The sequence below is a fragment of the Arachis ipaensis genome, chromosome B08 (assembly GCF_000816755.2).
Source record: "Arachis ipaensis cultivar K30076 chromosome B08, Araip1.1, whole genome shotgun sequence".
In the NCBI taxonomy this organism is placed as follows: domain Eukaryota; kingdom Viridiplantae; phylum Streptophyta; class Magnoliopsida; order Fabales; family Fabaceae; genus Arachis; species Arachis ipaensis.
In genome coordinates, this window is record NC_029792.2 from 48,373,509 (window position 1) to 48,396,720 (window position 23,212).

The following is a 23,212-nucleotide window of genomic DNA, read 5'->3' on the forward strand; positions in this document are numbered from 1 at the left end:
GTGGAATCCTCCTTGCAGAACCATCATCAACGAACTACGGTAAGGTACTCTTACTTCCATCTAAAGGGGGAAGGGAGAGAGAAGGGGTAAAAACTGGGGAGTTCTTTGTAGGGCCGTGGTTATTAGTTACGTTTATTAATTCTGTGTTATTTAGCAGACGAATAAAAAAATACCGAGAAGTAGTGAACAGAAGATACAAATAAATAGAGAAAATAGAGAAAACAGAAAGCATAACACAAACAAAAGAATACAAGAAAATAAAACGCAAATACAAAGAATAGAATACAAACAAATAGAGCATACATTCATTCAATAATCATAACAGAGGAAAAGCACAACCAAGTATGATGCATGTCTGTCCTATGCAGGCCATGAGCTCACGTGTCAGTTTACACCCTGCAGCCCGATATTACCTAGGAACAAGTCCCAGATATGGTTTTTCTTTGTGTCCTTAGTGCATACGTGTCGGTGGTAAGAATACCACTCCATCGTGACTACCGGCAGTTGGCGTAATGCTCGACCCCATAACACACGCACAAGGGGAAACAGTGATCCTCAGTTCGTGGGCGTCCCTGAGATCAATTCACAAACAAAACAATGATCCTCAGTTCGTGGGTTTCCCTGAGATCAACATACAACAACAAACATGATCCTTAGTTGGTGGGCTATACCCGAGATCAATACTCAATAATACAGTAATATTCAGTTCGTGGGTTATACCCGAGATCAATACTCAATAATATAGTAATCTTCAGTTCGTGGGTTATACCCGAGATCAACATATAACAGTTAGTGAGTTATTTTCGTAATCAATGATTATCAATTCGTGGGTTTTTCCCGCACACGAAATAGTTAACAGTTCATAGGTTTCCCCGAGACCAATGATCATTCAGTTCGTGGGTACTTCCCGTATTTAACATTATCAGTTCGTGTGTTCTACTACTCTTCTCTCTCTGTCTCTTTACTCTGCTCTGATTACTATTTTTTCTGTATTTATATTACTCGTTTTCTCTTTATCTCTTTACTCTACTCTAGTTACTCTGATTTATGTGTTTCTCTGCTTAACGTATGTATTTAAAGCTTATGTAAATTTTGGTATGAATAGTTAGTCTGTCCCAAGTATGGGTTCATTAAGTCTATACTGAAACAGTTTAACTTTTCATATAATACCTAACCCTAGCCGCAACTCAAGGACTAACTATGTTGCCCTAGTTCGTTTACTAATCTCTGTTTGATTCTGTCATTAAAACTTCACATACTTTTTCTTTGATTTTCATCTCTTCTTTAACTTTTTATCTTTCCTTTATCTTTGTCTCACTAATATGTTATTACCACTCCCTAAGTGTTTTATGAAGGTAATTATGAGATTCTACGCTTAAAGTTGTCTTTCTAAAGCTTTTACAGAAAACTGCCTTTTCTGTATTATTTTATTATTTTTATTAAAATATTATTTTTAATTAAATATTATTATTTAATATTTTATTATTATTTATTATTTTATTACTAAATTTTTGAAAATTACCTTGCCTTTACCTTTTAATCTTTAAAATTAAATTTTTACCCCGGTAACTTTTAATATTTCTACTTTAACCATCCTAACTTTCAGAAATTACAAAATAACCCCTCAAACACCAAAATAATTACAACCTTGCCCTTTTTAAGATCTAAGGCCTGTTCTTCCATGTTCTTCATCACACTCAATGTATTCTTCGTGTTCTTCGTAAATTCTTCAGATTCTTTCTCTATTTTTACCCGTTTTTCAGCAACCGATTTTTACCATAATTCCTAATAAATTCCCAGCCACTAAAACCCTATCTTTTTCACATGATTTTAACACAAATTAAACCTCAATTTAGGCCTAGGGTTTCATTTTTCCAGCTGCTCCATGAACATGAACTTTAAAGCTTGAATTTCATCAACTTTCATCAAAATTTCACCAAATTTTCACCAAGAATCAATCATATATGCAACCAATTTTTAGCACAGTCAAATCATAAAACATTCACACAGCTCAAACACAAATAATCATGATTAATTTCGTTATAATTCTACCTGGTTTTGTTGCTCCAAATTCGGTTATACTTTCAGGTGGTCCTTAAGCATTTTTTCCTCCTAAATCACATAAAGAACAACTTTAAATCCACAAACTCTCAACTGATCAAATCTCCCTCAGCATATTAGGAAGGGATATCTCACCTTATACTTTCTGGAAATTAACATTTCTTAGCCCTCGAGTCAATTTTAGCTTGATTCCTAAGGAAGAACATCAAGAAAACACAGGTATAAGAATGTTTCCTTGAAAACTGAATTGAAGAGGGAGGGAGACAGCCATCTCACCTTATTTCCAGCCTTGATATGTTATATGGTTATGTAGAGGAAGAAGAGATGATCATTTTGGTGAAATCGGAGATTTGATTTGAGTTTTAGTTCAGAAGAAATCAAGCTTTGAAGATTAAGTATTCATGAAAGTTTCTCTCTTTTCTCTCTTGTTATTTTCGGCCAAAATGAATAAATGAGACAGCCTTGGAGTGTCTTGGGGGTGTAAGGTGAGTTGTGATTGGTTGGCTTGGAGGTGGGTTAAAATAATATTAAAATATCTCAGGTGTATAACTACTAAAACTAGATGTATCGGAACACTTGTAAAAATATCTCTAAAAATTATTTTCTGAGCTACTAGCATAAATGACACTAGTAACATATTTATTATGAGAATAAAACATGTATAATGAGGCCTTATCATTGCTAAAGTCATCAGAGAGTGCTGGTGCTAAGCTGCACTAGTAAACCGTAAACCTGGTTAAACCGATTTTCTGTTTTTAACTAAAACAGACCAGGTAACCTTATAATATCATTCAAGATGCTTCTAATAATAATATAATGATAATATTATCCTATTATCTCTTCTCTCATGAATCAAATCCGGTTCATCAAACTGAGATTATTTACAAAAAATAAGATCAAAACTCCAAACCGATACGGTTCAAAAACTTGGTTCTTCGTGATTGCGTTATCGAGCTTGCCTCAGAAGAGGTTCTAGCTTAAGGATGACATAATGACAATGAGGATTGAGATGCTTGATGATATATCAGAGGTGTTCCCTTTACTGATCTTCCGGAGAAATCCGTGCCTTCAGAAAAGATCTCGCGTACTCAAAAAACTAGGTTGTTACAAGCAGCGTGCGGGCACTGCGAACAGTAAGGGCATCGCGGCCTGTGCGGTTGCACAAGCGGTGTACGCGTGCACAAGAGAGGCAAAAGGTTTGTGTTCACACGCACAAGGGGTGCGTGCGCTGCGACCAGAGGGGGTGTCCAAAGCTGTGCATGCGCTCCGAGCTATGCGCATGCACAAGAGCTTTTTTTTTTGAACAGGGTGAAGTGTGCATATGCACGCAAGGTGTGAGGACGCACAGAGGTAAAAGAAGGAAGTGTTCACACGCACAAGCTGTGCGCGTACTGCGAACAGAGGAAGTGTTTAGGTTTGTGCCTGCGCACATTGCTGTGCAGACGCACAGGAAATGAAAAATAGGGGAACTGTGCGGGCGCACAAGGCTGTGCGTACGCACAGGTCTCTATTCCTGCAACAAAATTATGCCTCTAAGGCATCAAACTTGACATCTAAAATAGGTTTTCAAGCCCCAAAACACCAGAAGACTCCCAAAAACACATTATTCCACTAAGATTACTTAACAACCATCAACATAAAAATAACCAACCAAGCGAAACAATCAATTATTCATGAAACAAAAGCTAAAAAGAGAGAAAGTTAGAAGGATATTACCATGGTGGGGTGTCTCCCACCAAGCACTTTGGTTTAAAGTCCTTAAGTTGGACTTGGTGAGGAGATCCTTGTTAGGGCGGCTTATGTTTCCACTCCTCCTTGAATCTCCAATCAAGTTTGCTCTGGATTTGACCTCCGGGGTTGACGTGGCAGAAATTGGCCGATTAAGAAATTAATAATAAAAATGCGTTGCAAGTACAGTTCTTAACCAGCAAAAATCCGCTTGTCAATTTAGAAGAGTTATCACAGATTTAAGAATAAGATTACTGGGAGTATGAGTCCCAGGTCGTCTCCCAACGAGTTGATAAAAGAGTGTAGCTTATTGGTTAGAGGTTTTTCCAGAAATTTTGAGTTTGAAAAACAGGAAAATAAGTAATTGTAAAATTAAATAGCGGAAATTAATGAGAGAATTTATATAATTAAATTAAAAACCTTTATCGGGAGAAGATTAATTGAAATTTCTATCCTTGTTGGAATTTCCTAAGTTTAATAATAAAAGGTTGTTGCTCTACTTGGTCATCCCTTAATTAATAAGGAAAAGTTCAGTAACTAACTAACCAACTATGTCACAGGTCCTAATCCTTTCCTAAGAAGGGATTACTAGAGTTGTCAGTCATCAACTACCCATTAGACTTAACACTTGAGTATCCCAACTCAAGGTTCTCCTTTCAATCAACTCCCAATCAAGTTAGGGAACTACTCCATTATCATGAATATAAACTTCACAGAATTAAAAGGGGGATAAAAGGAAAACATGATAGACAATAATTAAAAATCAATTAAAACTAAAAAGGCTCTTGTATTAATAAATCCCAAAATGCAACATACTTATCCAAATAGGATCAATGGGCAGTAAAAAGTAAAGAAATTAAGAAAACAAACTAGAATAATGAAACTTCCATGGAGGTAATGATCCTTCTCAGTATCCAAAAGCAAAAGCATGAAACTCTGAGACTATGAATGTGAAGAACCCTAGAGGAAGGAGGAGAATTATCTCTAGGATACGAAAACTAAACTAAAACTATGCGTAATGAGAGTGTGCGAACATGTCCCTGTCTGTCTCTTGAGTCTCTGCATGTTCCCTGGCTTTATTCTGTGTTTCTGGGCCGAAAACTGGGTCAAAATGCGGCCCGAAATTGCCTCCAGCATTTTCTGTTAATTCTGCAGATCGCGCAGGTCACGCGTACGCATCAATCATGTTGGCGAATTCCCTTGTCACGCGTACGCATCAGGCACGCGCACGCGTTGCTGCAAATTTCTCCATTCCGCGCGTACGCGTCAGGCACGCGTGCGCGTCGATGCTCGCTGGTTATCTCTTTAGTTTCTTGTGTTCCTTCCATTTTTGCAAGCTTCCTCTCCATTCTCTAAGCCATTCCTGCCCTATAAAGCCTGAAACACTTAACACACGGATCACGGCATCGAATGGTATAAAGGGGAATTGTTTGGTAATTTAAAGGCTTGGGAAGCAAGTTTTCAATTATAGAACAAAATTAGGAAGGGATTGTAAAATCATGCCAATCATATGAATAAGTGGGTGAAAAGTTGATAAAAACCACTCAAATTAGCACAAGATAAACCATAAAATAGTGGTTTATCAAACTCCCCACACTTAAACATTAGCATGTCCTCATGCTAAGCTTAAGGAGATAAAATAAATGAGTAGGGAAAAGTAAGACTCATTGATCTTTTCATTAACTTAACACTGCATTGGGGTAATTTTGTCCCCTTATTTATTTACTTATTTATTGAATTTTTTGGATTTTTATTTTTTAATATTTTTTATTTTTTAATTTATTTTTAAATAGAATAAAAGTAAACATAGCATTATCAATGCACATGGATTTATAATTTTTCTGGTCTCACATGAGTAGGTACCCAAATTCCTAATATTTTATCAAAGTGAAAACATAACATATTCCCTTGTTAACCCATGTTCCCATAGTTTTCCCATACTTAATTGATACACAATCTCTATCTTAAGCTAACCAAAGATTCAATTTAGGGTATTTAATTTGTTTTTCTGCTTAAGGCTAGTGATGTGGTAAAATTTAGAACAAATGGGATAAAAATGCTCAAAGTGGCTAACAAAGGTAAATGGAAGGGTAGGCTATTTAGGATAGGTGAATTAATAATCAAATAATGGCCTCAATCATATGCATGCATATAACACATTAAATATTGGACATATAGGATGGAACAAAATATATATTACAATCATAAAGAAGCAAACACAGAAGAATAAAATATTATGGTTAAATAATGTAACCATGTAATTAAGCTCAAGTCTCATAGGTTGTGTGTTCTTAGCTTTAAACTATGTTCTAAATTACAATCTTCAAACAAGTTTAACACAAAAAGTTTTGATTTAAATTAGTGAAAATTTTTCAAAAGTAGGGTCTTAAAAAGAAACTTACTGTTTTTCAACCAATTAGAACATGCATGCAAATACCTATTACTATGCAATCTATCCTATCCTAAACAAAAGAAAAATAATTTATTGGTGTTTAAGAAAGAGAAATTACCTCCAAAAGTCAGGTACTGATCGACCTCCCCACACTTAAAGCTTGGCACCATCCTCGGTGCCATCAGTCAGGAACAAAGGGGGGCTGGTAGCAGCATCTCTATAATCGGGACCGGCATGGCTCCCTGTGCTGGTAAATGAAGTGGAGTCCGGGGTGTTTGGATCTTCTTCAGGTGGGTGGTTACCAACAAGAAGCTCCTTGAGGTATGTAAATATGCGCTTGTTACAGCGCTCTCTTCGCTTTCCATGCTGGTGGTTTGGGAGTAGCTTTCTCTTTACCTTTCTTGGTGGCCATCCTGAAAAGGGAAAAGGAAAGTAACTTTTAAAGCTAAGGGTTAGAGCAAGGAAGAGGATGGTACGAGTGATAATCAATACATTGTAAAGAAGGATGTCGTTAACACATGGTCGCAACTACATGTGATAAGTTCATCAATGGAAATATAGCAAGTGCATGTTATGGCAAGTAGATGCAAGATGTTTATTGGCATGCTGGCAAAGGCATGAGTAGCATAGATCAAGCATTAAATGTCCAATTTGATTATCAAGTGTTTCAAACTAACAACCTGTTTGTATTGACAATTATATTCAATGAATAATATATAAAAAGGGGTTTTGTGTAAAGCAGGCATTAGAGTAGAAGGATAGGATAATTTAAAAATGCACAACGCCATACGGGCTTTTTCACAAACACTTAGCATGCATGATAAATATGTTATTGAAAGTATTAAATTGAACATGCAAGTAACCCTTAAGAAGTAATATTAATTGTCAAACAATTCCTTAATAATCCACAAGCAATTATAGAAGAAAACAATCACCCAATTAAATTTCTAACACCAATCAAAAGAATGTAAAAAGAAAAAGAAAGAAAAAGAAAACATAGATAATGAAAGTAAGAAGAAAAAGAAGAAGAAAACATAAATAAAAATAATAATGGAAAAATAAAAAGGAAAGAAGAAAAGAAAAGAACCTTGATAATGGATGTGAAAAAGAAGGGGGGAAGAAAGTAAAAAGTGAGAAGTAATAAAGAAGAAAGAAGGAAGAAGAAAGAAATAAGAAAGGAAAAGAAAAAATTAGGATTGGGGAAGAAAAGATAGGAATTCTGGCGTAGGTCTAGTTAAACTGGGCGTCGCATGCGACGCAGACGCGTGAAGCACGCGTTCGCGTGGTTGGCGCTATTTTCATGTGACGCGTGCGCGTGGGTGACGCGCACGGGTGACCTGATTTGTGCTATTGGCGCGAGTGCAGCCTCGCGTACGCACAACACTCTGTTTCATACGCACATTGCCAAAATTTTGGGTGACGCGTGCGCGTGGGTGACGCGTATGTGTGATGGGGTTTGTGCTTCCAACGCCATTCCAGCCCCACTCCATCATACCTTTCTACCATATACCTCTTTACGTCGATTTTGCAGGGTCACGCATGCGCATGATCGACGCGCACGCGTGGGAGGCTATTTTTATCAAATGATGCAGACACGTCAGGGACGCGTTCGCGTGGGCATCTTTGTGCCTAAGGCACGCCTCCAGCCACGCTCCCGCGTGACTCTCTGCTTCTTTTCTTCCTTGTTTCGAATGCACCTATGACGCGGACGTGTCAGCGACACTTGCGCGTCGCGTGCAAATTTTTTTTTTATGCAGAATGCAATTGCAAATGCAGACTATATGCAGAGATTATGAGAAGAGTCACTTAAGAAAATAAAGTAAAATAAAATGAAACAAAATTAAGACTGAAATGGAATGATCATACCATGGTGGGTTGTCTCTCACCTAGCACTTTGCTTTTACGTCCTTAAGTTGGACGTTCTTCAAGCTCATTCTGCTTCTGTTAGTGGGTCTTCCAAGAGGAAGACCTCTAGTTCTTTGTGATCCTTAATCTTCTCTCCATGATAAAGCTTTAGGCGATGTCCGTTGACCTTGATGAATTTGGAGCTAGAAGGATGACGTAGGTGAAAAACTCCATATGGCTCTGCCTTTTCTACTCTATAGGGACCTTCCCATCTTGATCTTAGTTTACCTGGCACAAGCCTCAGTCTGGAATTATAAAGAAGAGCTAACTCTCCTGGTCTGAATTCTCTCCTTTTTATGTGCTTGTCATGGACAGCCTTCATATTCTCTTTGTATCGCCTGGAGTTATCATATGCCTCTAGGTGAAGATTCTCCAATTCTGCTAGTTGTAGCTTCCTTTCAGCACCAGCTTCTTCAAAATTTATGTTGCATTCCCTCACAGCCCAGAAAGCCTTTTGTTCCACCTCTACTGGAAGGTGACATGATTTTCCATAAACCAGGCGGAAGGGGCTCATCCCTATAGGTGTCTTATATGCTGTTCGATATGCCCAAAGCGCATCTTGTAACCTGGTGCTCCAGTCCTTCCTATGAGGCTTGACTATCTTCTCCAGGATACGCTTTATCTCTCTGTTAGACACCTCCGCTTGTCCATTAGTCTGGGGATGGTAGGCTGTTGCTATCTTGTGAATAACACCATGCTTCTTCAGTAGAGCTGTCAGTCTCTTGTTACAAAAATGGGTGCCTTGATCACTCACGATTGCTCGTGGTGATCCAAAGCGACAGATAATGTGGTTTCTAACAAAAGAGACAACAGTGTTAGCATCATCAGTACGGGTAGGAATTGCTTCCACCCATTTAGAAACATAATCTACAGCTAATAAGATATATACGAAACCACTCGAGTTTGAAAACGGACCCATGAAGTCAATGCCCCAAACATAAAAAATTTCACAGAATAACATAATTTGCTGGGGCATCTCATCCCTCTTGGATATATTACCAAACCTCTAGCATCGGGAACAAGATTTACAGAAGGCATTAGCATCTTTAAAAAGAGTGGGCCACCAGAATCCACACTCTAGAATTTTTCTAGCTATTCTTTGAGGGCCAAAATGTCCACCACTCTCAGATGAGTGATGCACGGAAAACTTGTCTCATAACAAATTTCCTTCGGCAAGTGTACCGAATTTTTCGTCAAGTAAAAACTCACAATAGAGTGAGGTTGAATCCCACAAGGATTGATTGATCAATCAACTTTAATTAGAGGAATGTTCTAGTTGAGCAAATCAGAATTTGAGTTGAGATTGCAGAAAATAAAATGGCGGGGAGGTAAATGGCAGAAAAAGTAAATGCTAGAATTAAAGAACTGAAAGTAAATGACTGAAAGTAAATTGCAGAATTGTAAATGGGAATGGGGAAATTGCTCATAAAAGTAAATGACAGAAATTAAAGAGAATGGGTAAGATCAGAAATGGGGAGTTCATTGGGCTTAGGAGTCCCTTGGCTCCCACGTTAGAGTCCACGTTAACTAGGTTAACGTGGCTTCTAACGTGGCTGTGCTAGCCATCTCCAACGTTAGTGACAAAGTTGAATGTCACTAACATTGGTTCATCATTGCTCTCCTCACGTTAGCTTCCACGATAACTAAGTTAACGTGGGAGTTAACGTGGCTCATTGTGGCTTGTGTTGGCTCCTTCCAATGTTAGTGACAATGTTTGGTGTCCCTAACATTGTCGACCACCTATTTTCTTCACGTTAGCTTCCACGATAACTAAGTTAACGTGGGAGTTAACGTGGCTTCTTCGGGGTAGTGTGTGTTCATCCCAACGTTAGTGACACGTTAAGGTGTCACTAACGTTGTCAACCACCTAGTTTCTTCACGTTAGCTTCCACGTTAACTAGGTTAACGTGAGAATTAACGTGGCTTCTTGTGACTTGGCCAACGTTAGTGAGAAAGTTGAATGACACTAACGTTGGCGTCCCCCTTTTCTTCTTAACGTTAGAGGCCACGTTAACTAAGTTAACGTGGCAACTAACGTGGCCACTTATGAGCTTGGTCCAACTTTAGTGATAATGTTAAGTGTCACTAACGTTGGCTCCATTTCCTTTCTTCCACGTTAGAGTTCACGTTAGCTTAGTTAACGTGACTCTTAACGTGGGTAATGATGGCTTCGAGAGCGTTATTGGCAATGACTTTTCTCATTAACTTTGCAAGTTACTCCCATTCCACGTTAGTGTTAACGTTGGTGTAACTAACGTTGCTAGTAATGTGGTTCTTCTTTGCTTCCTTTGTCCTGAAATCAAGCAATAAAGTATATCAAAGTTCTAGTCCAAGTCATGGGAAATGCAACATCCAATTTGTCATTAAATTCATGCAAAATCCTCATGAAATCATGTAAAGTGCACAATGTATGCTTGAATCAAGATGTAAATGAATATCTACCCAAAACTAGCTTATTTCCTAAAGAAATGCATGAAACTACCCTAAAAACAGTAAAGAAAAGGTCAGTGAAACTGGCCAAAATGCCCTGGTATCACAACACCAAACTTAAATCTTGCTTGTCCCTAAGCAAGTACTGGAACAAGAGAATGATGAATAGAATGCCAAGAGGAATGAGTTATTCTTGTGGAAGTCATGTCCCTGGTTTTATGGTGGTTTCATGCATAGCAACTTGGGTTCATTTCTGGCTTTCAGACCTTTATCATGTCCTAGAACACTCACTTTGATTGCATCCCATGAGACTTTTATTCATTGATCCTTTTATTGTCATTTCAGGGTTTATTTGTGTTCTTAAGCTAAGTGCTCTGTAAGGGAGCAACTCTTTAGAATAAGCTTTCAGCCAACACTCCCAAACCAGTTGGTTCAAGGTGCTAGGTATTGAAGCACCCCTAAGGACTTACTTGCTCAAGTCTCTCCCCCATACATACACACCACAGGCAAATGGTTTATTTATTTTCTTTTCTTGAGACCTTGGTGTCCAGCACCTCTTTGGGTTACTAAATACTCTGTAGTGAGGGTTACTCTTGATAGTGGACTTTCAACTGATAATCCTGAGTTAGTTAACCCAAGTTACCAAGTGATAAGGCACCCCTAAGAGCTTATTCATCCAAGTAGATCCCTCATACAGGAGCACCACAGACATATGGCTCAAGATTAAAACCATTGGTGCCTAGCCTTATTGCTTACTCTTTTTTTTTTTTTTTTTTCAACCTTTATTGTTCTTTTCCCTTTTTCTTATTAGGATCTTCTTATTTAGCTAGTCTCATGGGGTGTGTCTCAAGCATAGTATTCATGACAGATAGTTGTCCTCCCACCTTATGGTTGAACCAACTTAGCTAACTTATGACTATACCATAAACTCATGAACTTACTCCATAGTATGAAACCTCTCTGGTCTTTAAAAAACACTCATTCTCTTTTTCATTTGATTCAAAGGGACAAGCATACAAGTAAGTAAAGAGAGGATGCAGTGACATAAAGACTAGTAAACATAGACCTCTTCAACACAAAAACTTAAAAGACAGAATTTTAAAAAGGTTCAAACTATTATGGAAGCAAGTTCTATTTCATACAAGATCTTTCTTATTCAAAGCATAGAAAAAAAAATGGACCAAAGAAGGAACTCCACCACCTTTTACTCTTGTGGATGTCCATGCTCTCCTTCTTGCTTGTCCTTTTGGTGTTTTTCTTGATTGCTTGTGCTCCCACTTCCCTTGCCTTTTCCAAGCAGCTTCTTCCAGAAACCACCATCTTCCATCTTCTTCTTGAGTGTTTCCTTCTGCTGTTTCACCTTCTTCTCTTCTTATTCTACAAAATCTTTTTAGACCTCATCATATGTAGGGATGGCATAGTGTAGATGATGCATATTACTAGACATGTAGTTCAACTTGGCTTGAGTGTTTACGTTGAACTCCTCCCTATGTAGTTGCGTCCTTCATTAAGTACAGTGAACTCATTGAATGCTTTCATCTGAGCTATTTGTCGCTGATTGAGTTCCTGCAAATACTTATCTTGACGTTCTTGCCTCTCAGTAACTTGGTGGATGGCTTGAGTGAGCTGGGAGTATTGTTCCTGTTGCTGCTCCATTTGTTGTTTCTGCCACTCTTCTTGTTGGCTCATCCAGTTGGACTGAAGGTTTAGTATTTGCTCTTGTCCTTCCATATGTCTCATCCCCAAATATTCAATGGCTTTTAGAAGGTGATTCATATTCAAGTCGGCTGGGTAAGGATGCTCTTCTTGTTGATATTCTTCCTGATGGGACTCCTCTTGGTGAGCTCCTTCTTTTGCCTTTAGTTTCCCTATTTGTGGCCTTCTTTGTTGCTGAGCAGGTGTAGTATATTCCAGACGCTGGATCGTCATTAGCCTCCCAGGGTGCACCCAGTCTGGATTACCATCCTCAAAGATTACCTTGGCCTTTGTGCACAATCGGAGAATGGTGCTGGGGCACCAAAGTCTGGCACCTGATTCAAGCTTCTCAGCCGAATCTTGAATTCCCTCAGCTATAAGTTCATGCACATTGATTTCTCCACCTTCTATTAGGCAATGTGCCATAGTTGCTCGATTAATATTTACCTCTGAATTATTTGCAGCTGGAAGGATGGATCTCCTCACGAGTTCAAACCACCCCTTGCCTTCCGGGCTAAGGTCTCCCCTCTTGATGAATCGGGGTCTCCCATCTCCATACCTCTCCCAGTCAGCTGTTATAACACAGATGTCATTCACGATCTCAGTGAGCTCATCATTGTCTGGGCTCCTACTTATCCTTGCATGATAACTGGGCTCATCAAAGTGTGGTGATTTCAGGTGAAGAACTCTTGTTATAGCAATTGGGCTGAAGTCCACCTCCTTTCCTCTTACATAGCTTTTGAAGGTTGGGGCCCTGACTTTGTCTTCTCTGACCACATTTGCATAGAACTCTTTGATGAGGTTCGCATTGAGGTTAAAGACCAGCATTTTCACAAATTTCTTGAGATTTTCAAGAAGCTAAAAATTAATATCCCCTTGGCTGAAGCACTTGAGCAAATGCCTCTATATTCCAAGTTTCTGAAGGATCTCATCAACAAGAAAAGAAGCTGGGATGAGAAAGAAACCATAACTCAATGTCAAGCTAGTGACAATAAAAGAGCGCTCCATGGGAGGCAACCCATGCTTTAAGATTCATGTCATTTTAAATTCAATAAGTTATGATCATTTGAGCATGAAGTCTTTTCTCTTTTCATGAACATGTCCATTGACTGCATGCACTGTTATGAAACATATACTAAGTTTGGTGTGCCTCCAAGCACACTAAACCAATGTCACAAAGAATTTCGTTTCACATGCTTAAAATGTCTTGATAAAGCATATGGGCAAACACTAAGTTGGTGTTCACGTAGCTTCATGAAAATTTGAAACTCATGCATCAATAATCATACAATTGTTATTTTCCAAAACCTTATAAATAGAAAAAAATTATTATTCGGTAATGAAGGCATTAATTGTGATGTACCCTTTGACAAGAAACGAGTTTGGTGTGTATCATACTTTGATGCACCGATTTAAGAAACAAGAGACTCATTTTCTTTATACATTACCAAACATTAAGTTTGGTGTCCTCCAAAGAGAGTGTCACGGTTCAAATGAGATAAGAATTGATGTTTCACATAGTGTTACTAAAAAGAACATTCTTGCTACGGTTGGATAAGACTAATGTATGTTGTCTTGTTGCAATGACTAGGAAGTCAAAGAATCTTCAATGAAAAAGACAAGACAAAGGAAAGCATAGCATAAGGACAAAATCCCATCACATGCTTCAAGAAAGAAATCTGCCTAAAAGAACAGTTTGAATGTGAAGCAAGATGGTTTCTGTTAGATAGAAGTAGAATAAAAGTAAGTGATGGTATGTGTGTGATTGTACAGTAGCTCACTTTTAGTGAATAAAGAGCCAGGATATCCCCTCCTAGCCTATTTTAACTAGTCTTTTTCTTTTGTTTTCATTAGAATTATGCACTTTCTTGAGCTACAAGCAAGCTAATTGAGTAGATTTTCATGTTTCCCTTGATTGAATCAACCATACATGAATTCAAGCCATTTCATGAGGTTTTATGCTATATTTGTTGCATATTGTGAAAGAATAAATATCTCATGATTTTGAGCATAGCTTTGATGTGTTTGGTTGATTAATTATAGGTGAAGAAAGCTTGGAGAAGGGTTGAAGCAAGAAGGAATAGCTAGGAGTAAAGAGAAGACAATGGAATAAGTGAAATTGAACCAGGAAGCAAGAAGCTGGACCTAAAGTTAGCATCAAACTTTTGCACAAACTTTTGGTTGAAAAGTTAGCCCCAACGATATGAAAAGTTGGGGCCAAAGTTAGACCCCTAACTTTGGCTCAAACTTTTGGTCCAACTTTAGCAAAACTCCAAACCGGTTCAATTGGTTCACTTCGGTTCTTCTCCAAACTTCAAGAGCAATCAACCAAGGCCTCTTTCAACCCAATTCCACCAAGAGCAAAGGCCCAACTCAAGGTTTGAAGATCATTTTTGAAAGTGTATAAATAGGATAGAATTCAAGTTCTTCGGGGAGCTTTTCCGGAAGAGTTTTTCTTTGGAATTTTCATAGCTTTTGGCATAGAGTGATCTTTAATTTCTTTGTTTTCATTGCTTTCAATTTCAATTACACTTGTCTTGGATCTTGGATTGGAGAATTGAAGAAATTCTATTTCAATCTCAATCTTGGATCTCTCTCTTTCTTTACTGTTAATTGAATTTCAATTCTGGTTAATTGCTCTTCATCTATTCTCTTTGCAATTTACAATTCCCTTGCAATACCCAACCAACACTTGATTCGCTTGAATAAATCAACCACTAAGCTAAAATTGCTCAATCCTTCAATCCCTATGGGATCGACCTCACTCCCGTGAGTTTTTATTACTTGATGCGACCCGGTACACTTGCCGGTTAGATTAGTGTGTTTTGGGAGAAATTTATTTTTTCTCCAAAATACTCATCAATTAGTGAGCCTTTGCCACCCTCTTTGTTCAATCTTCTCCCGAATCTGTGGGCACTCGTCTTCATTGAATTGGAAGGTTAACTCGGGCAGTATCTTTTTGAGCTTTATCCGCTCAAATTCTCGTTCATGAAAGGCAATTTTGAATCTCTTCTCATCAAAAGGAATGCTCTCCATTGGTTCCTTCCTCTTTTGCCTCTTGGAGCTTGATGCTGCCATGAATGAAGTTAATGCGAAAAGGGTGTAGTGAAGGGAAGAAATGTAGGATTTAGAGAGTGGGAAGTTGAAGAACTAGTTGCTGAAAAGTGAAGTGCAAGGGATAGGAATTTCGAATGTGGAGATGGTGCGGATTGGATCCACTTATATAGAGAAGTGATGAGTGGATGAATGGTGTGGATTAATGGAGTGGTTGCTTGATGGACGATTGGGGTTGTGCATGGATAAAGGACAAGGATCACCACTTTACGATGGAGATTGCTCGGTCTTCAAGGGTCTCATTCTTTTCAATATTGCATGTCAACATTTTCCAATGCTTTCCCTTTTTAGAACAAGTGTGTAGTCCCTCCTTTGGTGGTGTCCGAGCCCTTTTCATTTAGTTGTCCAATCAATCCCCTTCAATGCTCCTCTCCCTTTCTCTATAAAGATAGAATAAGAAAGGTAAGAATTAATAATAAAAAAAACAATTTAAACTTTACGGCTAGAATAGTAAAAAGAGAAAAAGGATTTGTTTATTTATGAACTCCAACTAACTAACTACTTGTGTATCCTTATATGCAAATTTGTGGCACCATGGGGTGACACCAAACTTAGTTTGGAGCACTGTGATGAAAAGTTCTGTTCAAAGCTCCAAGACTAGCATGTTCTCAGTTGTGTTCATGCTTTCTTGGCACGCTTTGAACACCAAACTTGTTCTTCACTATATACTGCAATATAAGGAATTAACCAAGTGTTTGTCAAGTTTGGGTTGGAATTCATGAATATTGACTTATTCACTAATAAAAGCTCATAAAACATGGGTTGCCTCCCATGAAGCGCTTCTTTAGCGTCACTAGCTTGACGTTTCTCCTTCATCAGCGAGGTTGATAATGCTTCAAGTCCTCCCCTCTTGCCTTGGACTTATATCCATTGGTTGTGTCAATGATCTCTACATGTTCCAAGGAGAGAACTCTTTTGATAGTGAAGACCTTAGGTAACTGAGATGGTACAGCGGGGAGATTAGGGGGGATATTCGGGAAGTAAGCTGAGATCACTTTATCTCCTGGAGAGAAGTCTTCCGTAGGGATCTTCTTGTTCCTCCACCCCCTTGGTACCTTCTTCTTTGTCCCTTTTGATGTTGCCTTGCTCTTGGTGACTTCTTCTTCTAAGGGGATTTTTTTGTTGTCTTCACATGTCTCTGGTGGTTTAGGTTCCTCCAGCTTTTCCTTGAGTTGTGACAACTGCTTATTTCCTTGTTCATCAACCAAGGGCTTTCCCAGATCGGCTGGTTGTGCTTCAGTGCTTGCTTCCTCTGTCAGCATCTCATTATGATCTTTGCTTGGTTCTTTATTTTCTTGGTCTGCTTCTTGTGAGAGTTTGAAGACATTAAAGCTGAGTCGTTCATCATGGATCCTCAATATTAACTCCCCTTGCTCCACATCTATGAGTGCTCTGGCTGTAGCTAGGAATGGTCTTCCCAATATGATTGGGTGAGTGTGACTCTCTTCCATGCCCAAGATGACAAAGTCTGTGAGAAGAAAGTATTTTCCAACCTTTAACAACACATTTTCCACCACCCCTATTGCTTGTTTTTGAGTTTTGTCAGCCAGCCTGATAACTACATCTGTGGGCAATATCTCATTGATCTGCAGCCTCTTCACCAGGGATAAGGGCATTAAGTTGATGCTTGCTCCCAAATCGCAGAGTGCTCTATCAAACATTGTTTCCCCTATGGCACAGGGGACATGAAAATGTGCATAGAGTCTCAGCAGCTCCTGTTGTGAGATTTCTGGTTCTTGATGATCTTTTTCCTTCTTCTCTACTGAGGTATCTTTAGGTTGTTCTGACAGCTTGCTTGGCTTGTCCTCAGTCTCCTTATCACTTATAGTGACCATCTTGTAATCTTCCCATCTTACTTTCTTTGTTTCACCTCTTGGATTCTTCTCTGTGTCAGTTGGGAATCCATCTGTGGGTTTGAGAATTTGTTCAGAGTGATACCCCACTTGAGATTCCAACCTCTTGATTGTGTCTCCCTGGTTCTTGAAACTGGCTCGCACTTCCTCCTTGAACACCTTGTTGTCTTAAATCTCCTTGCCTATGCCTTCAAGTAGATTCTCAATCCTTAAGAGTCTGTCATCAAATGATTGTAGATTATAATTAGAGGTGGAAGGATGAGGTAAGTTATTTTGGTTTTGATGTGGATGTGGAGAGGTGTTGTTATTGGGGTGTTGATATGGTCTAGATGTGAAATGTTGGTGGCTTGCATTGTTGGGATTTGGGTGTCTTTGATCACGGCTTTGGTTTTGTTGATTTCCCCACCCAAAGTTTGGGTGATTCCTCCATCCAGGGTTGTAGGTCTTGGAGTATGGATCATGGTTTTGCCTAGGTGAATTCCCAATGTAATTGGCTTGCTCCTGACTTCCCTCTGCTTCTTCATTCACTCCTTCTTGGGTTGTTGATGAAGTGGTGATTGCTGCTACTTGGTTCCTCTCCATCTTCTTGGTGAGGTCAGCCAGCTGCTAGGTAATGAGCTTGTTTTGGGCCAGCAGAGCATCTACATTGTTTAGCTCCATTACTCATCTTGTGTTCCCTCTTTCGGAAGCATAGAAATAGTCATTCTCTGCTACAATTTCAATGACATCTATGGCCTCCTCAATGGTTTTCTTCTTGTTCAAAGATCCTCCGGATGAATGATCTACGGCCTTCTTTGACTCATAAGAGAGCCCTTCATAGAAAATGTGCAGCTGCACCCATTCATTGAACATATCTGGTGGACACCTCCTTGTCAGGTCCTTAAACCTCTCCCATGCTTCACACAGAGTCTCACCATCTTGTTGCCTGAAAGTTTGGACCTCAGCTCTCAGCCTATTGATTTGTTGAGGAGGGTAAAATTTTGCTAAGAATTTGTTCACCACATCTTCCCAAGTTGTCAAGCTCTCCTTCGAGAAAGACTCCAGCCACTTGGCTGCCTTTTCCTTGAGTGAGAATGGAAATAAGAGCAGTCTATAGGCATCAGGATAAACACCATTAGACTTCACTGTATCACATATTCTCAGGAAGGTGGTTAGATGTTGATTGGGGTCCTCTTGGACACTTCCTCCGAACGAACAGTTGTTCTGAACAAGGGTGATGAGCTGTGACTTCAGTTCAAAATTGTTGGCATGGATGGTTGGTTTTTGAATGCTACTTCGACAGTTTCCTGGGTTTGGATTGATGTAAGAGCCTAAAACTCTTCTATCCTCCCCAGCATGATTTGCTCGTCCTCTTCTGCCATGGTTGTGAGCTTCTTCTTCATGATGGTTTTCTATGTTTTCTTCCATGTTTGGTTCAAAGTATTCCTCAAAGTGTTCCTCTTCTTCTTCAGCACCAACTACACATTTTTCTCTTGCCTCCCTCCTTAGTCTAAGGAAGGTTCTCTCAGGTTCAGAATCAAAGGAAGTTGAAGCCCCGCTTCTTCTCCCTGTCATACAACCAACAAGTACAAGCAAAGAGAATAGGTGCAGAAAGTATATCTGTCAGAATTACTGTTAGTGTGAGTGATGCAATATATTAAACAGTTAGTGGGTTAGAGAAATGAATGGTAAATAACAAAGAAAAGGTAGGGGGAAGGGAAGAAATTAACTAAAGCAGAAGGTAAATGACTCAAACAGAAAATTAAATCAAACAAAAATAAAATGCTCAATCTAGTTATCCTCCAATTTAATCATTGTTGATGCACAATCAATCCCCGGCAACGGCGCCATAAACTTGATGCACGGAAAACTTGTCTCATAAAAAATTTCCTTCGGCAAGTGTACCGAATTTGTCGTCAAGTAAAAACTCACAATAGAGTGAGGTCGAATCCCACAAGGATTGATTGATCAAGCAACTTTAATTAGAGGAATGTTCTAGTTGAGCGAATCAGAATTTGAGTTGAGATTGCAGAAAATAAAATGGCGGGGAGGTAAATGGCAGAAAAAGTAAATGCTAGAATTAAAGAAGTGAAAGTAAATGACTGAAAGTAAATTCCAGAATTGTAAATGGGAATGGGGGAATTGCTCATAAAAGTAAATGACAGAAATTAAAGAGAATGGGTAAGATCAGAAATGGGGAGTTCATTGGGCTTAGGAGATGCTGTACTGCGTTCTCCGGATCAATTTCATTTTCATCTCTTCCTCAATCAACGCACTCATTGATCTCCTTGGCAATCTTAAGTGATTGAATTACAATTTCTTGTAATTCAATCTCTCAAATCTTGATCAATAGCGAATTCCTTGGTCAATTGCTCATGAGAAGAGATGAAGTATGGTCACTAATTATACCACATGCATTTCCCAAATCAAGTGTTGAGAGGATTATAGTCACATATCCATCCAAACCCAATTTGGTCCAGCATGAGAAAGCATTTCTAGCATGATCTCTTCATTCCTCTTTCAAGGTTCAGAAGAGATCCAAGTATGAATAGCTTCTTTTCCAAGATAACTACCCAATTGGATGAAGATCGAAAGCTTTCAAGTAAAATCAAGAGAAAAGATAGAAGAAGAATAATGAAAACTAGTATTTATCCATCAAATTACAACAGAGCTCCCTAACCCAATGAAAGGAGTTTAGTTGTTCATAGCTCTGGAAAATGAAAACAAAGATGGAGAATACATGATGAAACTAGAAGTACAGAGAAAGTAAAATACAGAGAGTAATTCTATGCCAAGAGGCTCCCTATAATTTCCCACTCCCTAAATAATTCAAAGCTACTCCTATATATACTACTCTTCTACTCTTCTAGTTGGCTCTTCAAGTCTTGGGTCTGGGCCTTTGGATCTTGAGTTTGAAGCAGTTATCTTCTTCATTGGGCTTGGCTTTACTTGCAGAGAGAAAGTGTGAAGTGGGCAGAGACTTTAGCTCAGGACGTTAGTGGTGTTAACATTCAGTGAAAATATGGGTTCGAGAATGTTAGTGACATTCAACTTTTTCACTAACGTTCCTCACCCAAGTAAGAGCCACGTTAACCTCAACGTTAGTGGCACAAACGTTGCCACTAACGTTGCCTCTTCGTCCTTCGCACACGTTATTGGGACTCAACTTTCCCAATAACGTTGAGAAGCCTCCCCCTTCCCTACGTTAGAGTCCACGTTAACTAGGTAAACGTGGCTTCTAATGTGGCTGTGCTAGCCATCTCCAACGTTAGTGACATTCAACTTTGTCACTAACGTTGGCTCATCATCTCTCCTCCTCACGTTAGCTTCCTCGTTAACTAAGTTAACGTGGGAGTTAACGTGGCTCATTGTGGCTTGTGTTAGCTCCTTCCAATGTTAGTGACAATGTTTGGTGTCACTAACGTTGTCGACCACCTAGTTTCTTCACATTAGCTTCCACGTTAACTAGGTTAACGTGAGAGTTAACGTGGCTTCTTGTGACTTGGCCAACGTTAGTGAGAAAGTTGAATGACACTAACGTTGGCGTCCCCTTTTTCTTCTTAACGTTAGAGGCCACGTTAACTAAGTTAACGTGGCAACTAACGTGGCCACTTATGAGCTTGGTCCAACGTTAGTGATAATGTTAAGTGTCACTAACGTTGGCTCCATTTCCTTTCTTCCACATTAGAGTTAACGTTAGCTTAGTTAACGTGACTCTTAACGTGGGTAATGATGGCTTCGAGAGCGTTATTGGCAATGACTTTTCTCATTAACTTTGCAAGTTACTCCCATTCCACGTTAGTGTTAACGTTGGTGTAACTAACATAGCTACTAATGTGGTTCTTCTTTGCTTCCTTTGTCCTGAAATTAAGCAATAAAGTACATCAAAGTTCTAGTCCAAGTCATGGGAAATGCAACATCCAATTTGTTATTAAATTCATGCAAAATCCTCATGAAATCATGTAAAGTGCACAATGTATGCTTGAATCAAGATGTAAATGAATATCTACCCAAAACTAGCTTATTTCCTAAGGAAATACATGAAACTACCCTAAAAACAGTAAAGAAAAGGTCAGTAAAACTGGCCAAAATGCCCTGGCATCAATGAGTGACAGGCCTCTAAAATGGACTGGAATTCTGATTGAGGCACACACCTCCTAATTACCTGGTCAGCACCATACCTCCACAAATAGGGATCATTCCATATATAATATTTGGACTCGCTTTTCAGCTTGTCTCTCTGGTGTTTAGTAAAATTGGAAGGGAAAGTATGGTTAACTAGATAATTAGCTACAGGCGCATACCAAGGAACTACTTCAGATACTACATGCAAGCTATCAACAGGAAAAGCATCATTGATAGGAGTGGAGTCATCCTTAATGTGCTCAAGGCGACTCAAGTAGTCTGCCACTAAATTCTGAGAACCATTCCTATCCTTACTTTCTAAATCAAATTCTTGCAGCAGCAGTATCCAACGTATTAGCCTTGGTTTGGACTCTTTTTTAGCTAATAGATACTTTAGAGCTGCGTGGTCTGAGTACATGACTACCTTAGTAGCAAGTAAATAGGCTCGGAATTTATCCAGAGCGAAAACAATAGCAAGAAGTTCTTTTTCAGTAGTAGTGTAATTAGATTGAGCAGCATATAAGGTTTTAGAAGTATAAGCAATTACGAAAGGATCCTTACCTTCGTGCTGAGCCAGCGCCGCTCCTACCGCATGGTTGGAGGCATCACACATAATCTCAAAAGGCTGGCTCCAATCTGGTCCTCTCACAATCGGAGCTTGAGTCAGGGCGATCTTCAGCTTATCAAACACTTGCATGCAATCCTCACTGAACTCGAACTCAATATCTTTCTACAGCAGTCTGGATAAAGGCAATGCTACCTTACTGAAGTCCTTAATGAATCTCCTGTAGAAACCTGCATGGCCAAGGAACGAACGGACTTCCCTCACAGAGGAGGGGTAAGGTAAACTAGAAATGACATCTACCTTTGCTGGATCTACGGAAATACCAGTACTAGAAACAACATGTCCTAGAACAATCCCTTGTTTTACTATAAAATGACACTTTTCAAAATTTAATACAAGGTTTGAACTAACACACCTGTCTAATACTCTAGCTAAACTATCAAAGCAAAGGTTAAAGAAATCACCATAAACGCTAAAATCATTCATGAAAACTTCCATATAGTTCTCAATAAGATCTGAAAAGATACTCATCATGCATCTTTGGAAAGTAGCCGGTGCATTACATAAGACAAAAGGCATCCTCTTATATGCATACGTTCCAAAGGGACATGTAAAAGTAGTCTTCTCCTGATCTTCAGGAGCTATATGAATTTGAAAATAGCCTGTATAACCATCTAAAAAGCAGTAATGGGATTTACCTGACAGGCGATCAAGCATCTGATCAATAAATGGCAAGGGGTAGTGATCCTTGCAAGTAGCTTGGTTGAGACGCCTATAGTCAATGCAAACCCTCCATGAATTCTGCACTCTAGTTGTCAGGAGTTCTCCATGCTCATTCTTTACTATTGTGACTCCAGACTTCTTGAGTACCACTTGTACTGGGCTGACCCATTCACTATCTGAGATGGGGTAGATAATATCTGCTTCAAGTAGCCTTGTCACTTCCTTCTTGACAACTTCTAAGATGGTGGGATTCAATCTTGTTTGGGGTTGACAGACAGGCTTTGCTCCCTCTTCTAAGTATATTCTGTGCTCACAAACTTGAGGGCTGATGCCTACTATATCCGCCAAGCTCCACCTAATGGCCTTCTTGTGTATTCTCAGTACACTAAGCAGCTGCTCCTCTTGTTGGGAAGTAAGTTACCTTGCAATGATGGCTGGGAGCTTCTGATTATCTTCAAGGTAAGCATAATTGAAGTGGGGTGGAAGGGGCTTTAACTCCAATTTTTGCTCCTGATTGGGCACTGGATCCTCTGAAGCTAGTGATAATGGCAAGGTGTCCTCATTGTGTTCAGAGGGTTTTCCAAAACTTGGACCCTGCTCCATGTGCATCTCTTTTATTTCCTCCTGGTGGACTACAGCTAC